The sequence below is a fragment of the Lissotriton vulgaris genome, chromosome 12 (assembly GCF_964263255.1).
Source record: "Lissotriton vulgaris chromosome 12, aLisVul1.2, whole genome shotgun sequence".
In the NCBI taxonomy this organism is placed as follows: domain Eukaryota; kingdom Metazoa; phylum Chordata; class Amphibia; order Caudata; family Salamandridae; genus Lissotriton; species Lissotriton vulgaris.
In genome coordinates this window covers 149636313-149648835 of record NC_141700.1, presented here as the reverse complement: position 1 = coordinate 149648835, position 12523 = coordinate 149636313, and the positions used below count along the sequence as shown (strand labels likewise).

Sequence of the window (12523 nt, the reverse complement as noted above, 5' to 3'; positions counted from 1 at the left end):
ACAATTATCCCTTACTTAGATATAGTATATCTATATATAGACACATAGTAACCTATAAGTCACTCCTATGGCAGGCCTTAACAATCCTGGAGGCAGAGTGCTTGGTTTTATGTGAGAGGGTGCCCTAGCATGAGCTGAGCCCCTCTGCAGCTTTCGGAACCATCTCCTTATAGCTGTTCCATGATATAGCCATACCATACACTCTTAAATGCATTATAATCCTCGCGGTTAATGCTAACTTTGGTTTTGCTTTATCAAAACATGTTGTGTAAGGTGTCAAACACTTTGGAATACTACCCCGCCAATTCTGGCTGCCCTCTGTGTCCTCGCCTGGCTGCCCATGATTGCTGCCATCCTTTCTCTCCTAGGCCTCTGACTGCTTTCTCCTTCCTTTTTTGTGCCAACTATTTTTCTTTCTTTTTGCCACTGCCACTGATTCTGCCCACTACTGCACTTCTTTCCTGTCGCCTGTGCCCTCCCCCCCTGCCACCCACCACTCCCCTCCCATTGCACTTCCTGCCGCTGCCTCCCTGCGGCCCCGCCCCCTGGTGCCCCATTCGCCACTCTGCTCCCGCCTCCCAGCTGCTCCTCCCTCCCATAACCCCTCATATGGAGGACGTTCAGCGGCCGCGCTAAAGGCGCGCCAAAGGCAAGCCAGACTGCGCCCGTCCGCTCCTGGATCGCGCCCAGCGCCAGAACCCCTGGACCCTGTAGCCGCCACAACACCGGACTGCACTACGACTCCAGCACCCTCCACGCACTCAACCCTGGACGAGATCACTCCTGCTACCGGGCCACCCCGAAGCGAACCCAAGGGTCCTTCACCTGCCGGAACTGCAGCTTCACCAGCATCTGGCCCGCCAAACCATTAACCAGAGAACCCAACCACCTCCGCTGCATCCTCCTCAACACCCGCTCCGCTCGCACGCACGCCATCGAACTCTGGAACCTCCTAGACTCAACCACCCCCGACATCGCCTTCCTGCCGGAAACCTGGCTGAACGCCACCTCAGCACCAGACATTGCCATAGCCATCCCAGAAGGCCTCAAGATCTCCCGCAGAGACCGCACCAACGGAGTGGGAGGGGGAATTGCCATCATCCACAAAGACACCCTCAGAGTCTCGACCAACACCGACGACACCCTCACCACCGCCGAGCACATGCACTTCCAACCTCCTGAAAATCACTGTTCCCTCACTATTATTCCTCCACTCACCAGAGAATCGTTGCCCCCTCTACTTAGTCGTGTCAAGTCGGGTTCCCCAGCCGATATTGCCCCGGCACACATTCTTAGCCAGTTCTTTTTGGCATGCCCATCTCCTGCCTTGGCCCTATTGAACAACTGCTTCATGTCGGGTCTTGTTCCGGCCTCCTTGAAGTCCGCAACAATTCTCCCAATATTAAAAAAACCTGGAGCCGGCCCCACTTCCCCCGCAAACTACCGTCCCATATCCCTCCTCCCTTATTTGGGAAAAGTAGCAGAGTCCCATGTTACTCAGGCGCTCAGCTCTTTTATTGAGAATAGCAACTATCTTGCATCTTGCCAGGCGGGCTTTCGCCCCCGCCACTCCACAGAGAAGGTGGTCATCTCAGTTATGGACCAACTAAGGGAAGGTCTTGATACCAACATCCCCCAAGCCCTGGTCCTTTTGGACTTATCCGCCGCCTTTGACACGGTGGACCACTCCATTCTTTTGTCCCGTGTCAAGGCGGCTGGCATAGGGGGACAGGCTCTTGCCTGGATAGGATCTTTCCTGGAGGGACGCACACAGGCGGTTCATCTGGCTGATTTCTCAGCCTCACCTAGCAAGGTGAATTGCGGGGTTCCCCAGGGCTCTTCTCTCTCCCCTCTGAAGGACTGGGTTCTTTAAGACCCAGCGGTGCCAGGGCACAACACCTGAAACCTTCGTGGGTAACCTGCTCCGGCGTACAAATGACAGAGACACGGGACACTTCCTTCGGCGTCAAAGATTCAAGGTTTATTTACTGCAGGGAACACAGAAGTCACGACAAGTACAACACGTGCAACTTGGGGAGACTGCTTCAAATTGGTTCTGTGGATCGCTCCTTTTATACAAAATTTACCCATAGGACAACATGATACACAAAGGTTTACAACCCGGTTCCCACAATTATCCCCCAGAGGGGTCGCTTTGGTCATTTTGATACACACAAGGTCCGGGACATAAGTGCGGAAACATTTGGCGGTTCCCAACTGTAAAAACCCATCTTCCCAACATTAGTGCATTCCAATCGGCAGTAAAACAGATCGAAATAGGAACAAAAACAGGTGCAGAGGAAGATGGAAACAGTGGGGAGATCGGAAAGGGTGTAAAAGGGGAGGTATTAGGAAACACGAGATACAGGCATCAAAGGGACGTGCCTAATGAGATGCACGGCTGAGCCAATAAACCGGCACGGCAAGATGAGCCTCGAGCGGGGCCATATGCCTTACAGTATCATCCCCCTCGTCATAAAGACACTTACAAAGAACATGTGTCTTTCGCAAATATCTTGGGAGTCCCAGGGTCGCGAAGCGGACAGCGTCCGTTCGCTGGCTACTTGAGGGCAAGAGACAAAATGGATGCCGTATCTAAGATGGAACCCGTGGGTACAGATGAAAAACCCACATAACAAACGAACGGTTTAAGTTAGCACAGCGAAACTGCGCACACTTACTAAACTCGTCATTTGCGGTTCATAGATACCAGACTCGACCATATTCGTGCGAGTCGAAAACACCATTTACAATTGTCACGGAACCTCAGACGCTCCTTTTGCCCTCATGTAGGCAAACACTAGTCGGAATCATATTCGATATTCATCAGACCCTCGAGATGTTGCTGTAGCATAGCTCTGTCCAACCGAGTCCCCTTGGTAACAGGTGGCTGTCTCATACACGTTGTAGCACAGAGGCCACATAAGGCAGGACCGCACTGCACACAAAGGCAACACGTGAACAGGAACGCCACAACGACTCCGATGATCATCAGAATCTTCCAACCCCAAGTCGACATTAGGCCCCAAAACCATCCAAGCAGCGTCCAATCCCCTACGTCCACGTGTATGGATTCGGAGATCTTATGCAACTTCAAGATGGCTTGATAGACAGTCGGAGCGTTATCAGGAATGAAAATGCAGCAGCTCGAATGGATCACCTTACATACCCCACCTCGATCTGCTAAGATCACGTCTAAAACCATACGGTTTTGTAACGTCATAAGTCTATCCGCCTGAAGTTCAGTGGTGATATTACCAAGGGCACTGGCAGTAATATTAGCTGTCGATTCTACCACTCGAGTCAACTGTCTCAGGTTCCTACTATTAACCATAGGTCCCCAAAACGGGAGGAAACCCTTGAAAAAGTCTCCTGCCTCTTGACCGGCAGTATCCTCTTCGCTAATTACGCCTCTCACAACTCTAGTTTCGTGATAATCTGCATCTACAGTAAACGTCGGAGGCAACAAGTTTGCGATAAAACATGAGCCCATGAAGTCAGAGGGCAACCATGCATACGCACGATCATGACAGATAAAGTATGTACCCTTGGCAGCCAAAAACACAGGGGACGAGACCATCGGCAGAATGTAATTTTCAGTGCAAGCACTCTCTCCAAGTCGGGCTTTCGATCTACGGCCACGACCTATTAGACAAAAATTACCAATGTGGGGTACGACCCATATCGGAGGCGAGCTTTTAAGCTGTTTTTCACTAGTGAACACACTATATTCGCCTCTACTTAGGACCCTATAGGCTTGTACCTCTTCTTCAGGGATAAGCGAGGGATCATAGATATCGCTATCTAAGTCTTCAATTGCTATAGACAAAGGTTTTTGGTACGAGGTAGGACCAGAGTAGGGGGAACGTGGTTCTCGAATGGGGTGGAAACCCAGTGCGCTTCGAAACATTGTTTGGAATGCTCGAGCAGACCCTTGAGAACTATACGGTAACACCAGATATGGAATTCCCTTATCCGTAGTATGTGGCATCAACCCACACACCCAACAATTAGTAGTGTTAACCACTAACTGATGCTGATGAAGGAGCTGAATAAAGGAATTGTTGCGGAATTCTGCACGTCTAGCCTGCTCGTGTTCAGGTAAGATATGAAAAGAATGAGGAGATGCAGTGGAGGTAAGTTTAGGGTCAGGGGTAGGAGTAGGTGTAGAAGAAGGTAAGAAGTAAAACATTGTGTAATACACCCCACCCGCCAATAATGCAGAAACAGTCAAAAACAATATGAATATTTGGAATTTAAAACATTTGGTACGACTGAGTTGCCGCAGCTTGAATCTTTGCGCTTGAGCTCCTTCCAAATCCGTCAGCTTCGAAAATGCCATTCCCTATGACCGTCCGCAACGTTTCTTGACGCACTTCGTTCTGTGTAGCAGTAGTCAATTCCTAGGAGTTCCCAGGAACCGACGGTCTTTAACCTAGTGTCAAGACCTACTAACCAGAAGCAAGTACGCGCGCGGCCCTACGGTCTTTATTTCACAAATATATATATGCGAAAACAACGTTTCTCAGCTGTGGAAGCAAAAAGTATAAAGAACGAAGCTCAATGAATATAAACAAAAATAATCACAATGATATGAATGTTCAAACTGATCGTGGAAAACGGGATAATGCACTTGTCAAGGGACAGAACAGGATCTTTTATTAGTCTCTGGTGCTGGATCGCAAAAAGTAGCGGGTTTTCCCAGGACGTGTCTGTTCGTTAAACAAAGGATCCGTTGAAGGGACAACGTCCTGTCGATCAGCTGAATGTTCTGGTCTTGAGTCTTTTGCTGACAAATGTTCAACAATGTCTTTCTGCTGCACTGAGGATTCTCCGACAGGTTGTGCGTCGCTGAAAGGTACAAACGCCGGCAATCCTTCGGTTTCAGTTGATGCAATGCCTCTCCTCACCCACGAGTCTGCTGGCAACGGGATAGGGACTTTCTTGGTATGGGTGGCATGCACCCAATTCTTCCGCCCCTCAAGACGAACTGCAGTTCTCGTGGCAAGGAGGACCTGGTAGGGTCCAGTGAACCTGGGATCCAAATTGTTCTTGCGCGAGAAGTTGCGCGTCACCACCCAATCTCCGGGCTGGAGCTGGTGGCCTGGACCCTCCGTCTGCGTCGGCAATGCTTCGTGAACCTGTTGGTGAAGTAACCTCAGTTTAGCAGTCAAGTCATGAAGATAATCGATCAACATTGGATACTCAAGATCACAAAAAGCACCCGGTCTAGGGACCCCCCAAACATTGGCAGGACGACCGAACACTATTTCATAGGGACTGAGCCCTACTCGGGAGTGTACAGTTGCCCTTGTTGACAGTAATGCTAAGGGTAAAGCGTCAGGCCACGAGAGACCGGTCGTAGCCTGAATCTTTGCTAGTTTTAGTTTAAGGGTGCCATTGTACCCTTCAACCAAACCAGCTGACTGGGGATGATTGGCGCTATGGAATTTCTGATTAATTCCAAGGCCCTTACACACACTCTTCATCACACTCCCCACAAACTCACTTCCGTTATCTGACCACACAATCCTAGGCATTCCATACCGAGGAAAGTATTCCTTCAGTAGGATTTTCGCAGTGGACAAAGCAGTATTGTCTTTGAGAGGGTAGGCCTCGATCCATCGGGAGAATGCGCAAACCACAACTAAAACGTATTTCAGGTTATTGCATCGCTCCATATGGATGAAGTCCAATTGGATCACCTCAAAGGGACATGAAGGGGGAGCAAAACTACCAGGAGGAGTTGGGGTTCCCTTACCAGGATTGTACAACATACATACCATACAATTCTTGACCAATCGTTCAGCACATTTCGTAATACCATCATTCTTCCACACAGGAGACAGCAATTTACAAATGCCTTTCGCGCTAATATGTGCTAACCCATGCGCCATAGTCACAACAGCCAGCACATACGCATCAGGCAACATCCATCTTTTCTGATCCGATAAGTCAATCCAACAACCATTCGCATCCAACTTTCCCGTACTTTCTTTCCACTTCATCTTTTCAGTCTCGGTGGCCTCATTCTGAATCGCTTTCACACTCTCGATAGTGTCCTCACACATACTCGATTCTGTAGGCCACCTAACCGAACTCGTCACATACATTCGAGTGTTAAGGTTCCGGGCAGTCTCCTTAGCAGTCTCATCCGCAAACGCATTACCACGACCCACATCATCCGTCACCTTACGATGCGCACTACATTTGACAGTCGCCACTTGCTTAGGCAACGTAAGTGCATCCAAAAGATCATTCACAAGCTGGCCATGCTGAATCTTCGTACCATGCGATGTTATAAAACCTCTCTCTCTCCACAACCGTCCAAAACTATGTGCGACGCCAAAGGCATATTGGCTGTCGGTAAACACATTCACACGTTTCCCTTTCGCTAACACACACGCTCTAGTGAGAGCGATCAGCTCTGCGGCTTGGGCAGAATTCTGATTTAATCTCGCAGTCTCAACAACAGTATTCAATGTTACAACAGCATAAGCAGTAGTCACATCGCCATTCGACAACTTAAAACATGAACCATCCACATACAGTGTTCCATCTGGGTCATCCAATGGGGTGTTTTTAAGGTCCACTCGACCTTTTGTTTCCTCCTCTGTCCTCAAATAACAATCGTGTTCTGTTATTTCATCTGACTCTGAGCTAATTGGTAACAAAGTTGCCGGGTTCAGAACATTACAACGTTTTATTTGAACGTGGCTTGCCAACAGCGTCAACTCGTACCCAGACAACCTCGCACTCGTCAAGTGCTGAGTTTTCGTACGATTCAAAAGAGTGTCGACTGCATGCGGAACCATCACCGTAAGCATATTATCCATGACCAATCCTGCTGATTGTCGGATGGAGACCGCAGCTGCCGCTGTTGCTCTCAGACAACTCGGCAATGCTCTAGCTACCGGGTCCAAGGTCGAGGAAAAATATGCACATGGACGTTGCTTACCACCAAAAGGTTGCGTTAAGACACTCAACGCACAACCTTCCCTCTCGTGAACATATAATGTAAACGGCTTGCTATAGTCAGGAGTACCTAACACCGGAGCCGAACACAATGAATCACGTAATTCAGAAAAACTTTTCGGACATTCTTCCATCCATGGTAAAGGAGTTGAAACATCCTTGCACGTAAGAGCTACCAATGGTTTCGCTAGCAATGAAAAATTAGGAATCCATTGCCTGCAGTACGACGTAATACCTAAAAAGGCACGCACATCTCTTTGGGTTGTTGGCACAGCCATTCGCGCAATTGCTGCAATTCTCTCTGGGGTCAACCGTCTTCCCTCCTTTGACAATAAGTGACCTAGATAGGTTACTTCTTGACAACAATATTGGAGTTTAGAAGGTGACACCTTGTGATTTAATTCGCAGAGATGCCGCAGTAGCGACACCGTAGCAATTTTGCAAATGTCCTGAGTATCTGCAGCCACCAATAGGTCATCGACGTATTGGATTAAGGCCGCACCAGCCGGCAACTTGAATGCATCCAGTTGACCCTTCAAGGCTTGACTGTAAATCGATGGACTCTCACAGTAGCCCTGAGGAGCGCGTTTAAACCGGAAGCTGCGTCCACCAAGAGAGAAACCGAAAAGGTCTCTGCTCTCCTCTGCAATCGGGATGCTGAAGAACGCATTCTTCAAATCAATCACCGAAAACCATGATGCAGAAGCTGGAATCAGAGTCAGTAGTGCTGTGATGTCAGGCACAACGGGGAACTGAGGAATCACAATTTTATTCACCTCCCGTAAATCGATGACAAAACGATAAACAGGTGGTTTCGAAGGATCAGTACGTTTTAGAATGGGCAGTACAGGGCTGTTGCACACGTTTCCCCGTGTTTCCTCAATAACGTCTTTCTCGATCAAATCATAGATGATCGCTAACAATGCTCGTTCACCATCAAGAGAGATACGATATTGGGGAATACGTGGCAATCGCACATTTGATTTCAACTGGACAACATAAGGGGAGATGTCAAGCAGGCCCACATCATTGGGACCTGTTGCCCACAAAGATGCAGGAAGAGAACTCAATTCCGGTGGAAGCTTATCGAGAGACAAATACATAGGAGAGACAACCCTCTCTCCCAACGTAAGCTTTACACCCGCAGGGGAACAATACAAAGTTGCATACAAACGTTTAAGCAAATCCAGACCCAAAAGATTTTCACCACAACCAGTAGTCAAAATCAACGGAGCTTCTAATTCACAAGGCCCAATTGTAAGGGGCAAAGGGCGCGAAACTGGATTGCTAACGGGGGCGCCAGAAGATCCAACGGAAACATTTGTTTAGCCAGACAAAGGTGCGCCAGGGAGTTTCGAATGCTTAATGGAACTTTTCGCTGCACCAGTGTCCAACAGAAAAGGCTCAACGACGCCCGATGTAGCAACTGCGACGTAAGGCCCTCTCTGATCAACCGGAACTGATACTACTCCCTCTCCTTGTCTTCGGCTGTCCTAGTAATTACTGTCGTCAGTTCCCTGATCGACGTAATAATCGTCTACATTGTATTGCGCAGATCGTCCTTGCGATGATCCACGTTGATCAAAACAATTATCGGAACTTGATGAGTTATCTGAACGATCATTCTGAGCACCACGACCTCTACCACGTGGAGCCTGCTGCGAACCACCACGACCTCCTCTAGATGAATTACCACTATTACGTTCATTTAGAACAGGACAATTGAATTTGATATGACCCTCCTGTCTACAATAAGCACATTGATTGTACCCTAACGAGGATCTTTGGGAAGAGGAGTCATTGCGAGATTGTGATCGGTTCGATTGCGGCTGCGATCTATTTTGTTGCGAAGCATTCTGATTCAAACGTGGAGGATACGCTTGTTGAAGCAACACTTTCGTTTTAAGCTCTTTCGTCTTCTTATCAGCACGATCGTTTTCTTCTTTCTCTCTATTCTCATAGTATTGTGCCGTGGCCAATATCTGAGCTGAAGTAGAAACGGCCCACGCACTTTCTGAATTCTTCAATTTATTGCTCAAATCGGGCAATAAGTTCGAAACAAATTTATCCACAAACAACCTTTGACCACCCTCAGTGCTCATATCCTGACCACTATGATCAATGAATGCCTCCTCAAACCTCGTAAAGAAGTCGGAGACACTCTCGTCCTTTTTCTGTTTACAAGCTGACAGTTTGTCCCAATTGACCCTCATAGCTGGCATAAGAGTTTTCATTAACGTTATTATTCTTTGAGGGAGGTCTGCAATCAACTGCTCGGGTTTAGCACCACCAACTTGTCGAGCATCCGCCGCTACAATGGCCGCCCAAGCACCACCTAATTCATTCGGATGATTTTCCTGACGAATCTTAGCCCATACCGGTTGCGGTACGACATTGCCAAACAGCATGTCAATATCGGCAAGATTCATTACCGTAGCGTCTACGAGCTGCGATAATTCCTTATAATACCCCGCAGGATTTTTGCGAGGGTCAGGCAAAGATTGCTTCACCTGCAACACTTCTGATCTTTTCCATGGGAGATGTATCCATACTCTCTGAAAGAACGGCAAGATCGGGGGGTTTGCCCCAGGATTACCTGGCATCCACACTGGTGGAACTTCTCGCATAGGAAACTGACCAGACTCATCTGGCAGCCTTTCAACATCTTCAACAAAAAGGGCTTGAGGTATAGGAGTGGGACGAAAAGATAGCAACCGCTCAACAGCACGTCGAACATTGGTATCCACTATCAGTCCAGTCGAGAACTGAAGCTGTAAATCAGACAAAGCGGTCAGCACCTCGTCAGGCGCATCAGCTGAGATCTGATCACGCAGTACCTTACACATTTCTTCAAACACATATCTTTGTGTAGGTATATTGAATTGACAAAACGTGTCGAGTACAACACGAGGAGGATTTCTAAGGGGATGCGTCATCCAACCCATCGCCATATTATATAGCGAAGCACGTTCCCTGTTACCAGGAAGCTGACTACGTCTCTGAGGACCATCTGAACCAGCGGACCCAAGAACAGGTCCGAGTGAATGAAAGAAGCTAGCCGCAAGAGGAGAATTACGACTACGAGTAGAGGGAGAAGTATAAGACACAGGACTAACAAGTGAAGGAGTAGAAACAGAAACAACAGCAGGAGTTAACAGAGCAAGAGCAGTAGCGGGAGCAGGAGTGTGTGGAAGCGGAGGAGCAGTAGGGACAGCAACAGGCAAAGGAGCAGGAACAGTCGGAAGAACGGGTGCAGGTTGAGGAACAGGCAAAGGAAGAATAGGTACAGGAACAGGTACAGGGGGAATCACAGGAGCTGCGACACCCTGCACATATGGAGGTGGCGATTTCATAAGATAGGACATTAAAGGATCCTCAACTGCTTCTTCCTTCCTTTCCGACTCCGTAGGCAAAGTAGGATAACATTTATCTATGGTCATACGCTGCAATCTATCAAACACTTCCTTTTCCTTGACCTCCTTATCATGCTGAAACTGCTCTGCTTTCTTTACGATAGTAGCAACATTATCTCTCTGGTTTCGTTTAGTCTGTCTGATTTCTTTCTGTCGGGCTTCTTTACGCCACAACCGAAAGGCATCAAACATGGCCGGCCTTGACTTTTTCTTGAACAATTTAGCCTCTAGATTATCTAGAATCGGGGTCTCAAAGCTACCGTGAGGTGGCCAACTAAGGACACCGTCCTTCTTTGTATAGCGAATCCAATAATCATTAAAGGTAATCGGGCCTAGCCCATGTTTACTGTACAGTTCATAAGTTGGAGTTCCAACCGGAGGTATCGGACACGAGTCCTCCAGTCGGGAATCCGCACCACAAGGTCTGAAACAACTAAACAAAGTACTACGACCAGGCATCTTGCACACTAGCCGAGTTTCACAAACTTCAAGGGTTACGGGATTTACCAAGTCCCAGCAAAGAGCAAAAACCCTCGGTTTTTGGCAGCTGCAGTCGTCAAATAACACAACAAAGTACGCTAGCAAAGTGTCACCGACAAAAACACTCACACAGCGTCAACAACAAAAACACTCGCTAAAGTGTCAACAACCAAGGACTCTGGGAGCGACCCACAAATACTTAACTCAAAGATCGATGGCGTCACCAGGAAGGCCCGTCAATCGTCTCGCTATACCAAGGTCTACGCCAGGCGCCAAAACAGGTCTACAGTCAGGGCAGCAGTCCGTCGCAGCCGTCAGGAGGCGGGAATCTTCGCGGGAAAAGTCTTCGGGCCACTTATTTCGACAACAGGATCGATGAAGCGGAGTGCACCTTCCCTCGGAGATTTCACACGAAGTTCCTCACGATCGTCGGGCTTGGACCGGTCCCACTGATGCAGCCCTACGTTGGGCGCCAACTGAAGGACTGGGTTCTTTAAGACCCAGCGGTGCCAGGGCACAACACCTGAAACCTTCGTGGGTAACCTGCTCCGGCGTACAAATGACAGAGACACGGGACACTTCCTTCGGCGTCAAAGATTCAAGGTTTATTTACTGCAGGGAACACAGAAGTCACGACAAGTACAACACGTGCAACTTGGGGAGACTGCTTCAAATTGGTTCTGTGGATCGCTCCTTTTATACAAAATTTACCCATAGGACAACATGATACACAAAGGTTTACAACCCGGTTCCCACAATTATCCCCCAGAGGGGTCGCTTTGGTCATTTTGATACACACAAGGTCCGGGACATAAGTGCGGAAACATTTGGCGGTTCCCAACTGTAAAAACCCATCTTCCCAACATTAGTGCATTCCAATCGGCAGTAAAACAGATCGAAATAGGAACAAAAACAGGTGCAGAGGAAGATGGAAACAGTGGGGAGATCGGAAAGGGTGTAAAAGGGGAGGTATTAGGAAACACGAGATACAGGCATCAAAGGGACGTGCCTAATGAGATGCACGGCTGAGCCAATAAACCGGCACGGCAAGATGAGCCTCGAGCGGGGCCATCTGCCTTACAGTATCATCCCCCTCGTCATAAAGACACTTACAAAGAACATGTGTCTTTCGCAAATATCTTGGGAGTCCCAGGGTCGCGAAGCGGACAGCGTCCGTTCGCTGGCTACTTGAGGGCAAGAGACAAAATGGATGCCGTATCTAAGATGGAACCCGTGGGTACAGATGAAAAACCCACATAACAAACGAACGGTTTAAGTTAGCACAGCGAAACTGCGCACACTTACTAAACTCGTCATTTGCGGTTCATAGATACCAGACTCGACCATATTCGTGCGAGTCGAAAACACCATTTACAATTGTCACGGAACCTCACCTCTTTTATTTAATCTTTACATTTTCCCTCTTATTTTTGCACTCCAACAAATGGAGGTCACAGTCTATAATTATGCTGACGACCTCCAACTTATTTTTAATTTTCCCCCCTCCTCACCAGGAGTCTCTAGCTTCCAGTCGGTTTTATTGTTTATCCGAGGTTGGATGAATGCTAACCACCTCAAACTCAACCCGGATAAGACAGAGCTGATCCTGACTGGGGCAGAGGCAATCCCTGGTCACCTTCCTTTTGGCCGACTTC

General features: G+C 48.3%; 1 protein-coding gene across 2 annotated transcripts in view; it reads right to left on the bottom strand.

Annotated features, from left to right (window-relative positions):
- LOC147673720 (semaphorin-7A-like) overlaps positions 1-12523 on the bottom strand; it is a 236386-nt gene that overhangs the window by 211765 nt on the left and 12098 nt on the right. The window lies entirely within an intron of this gene.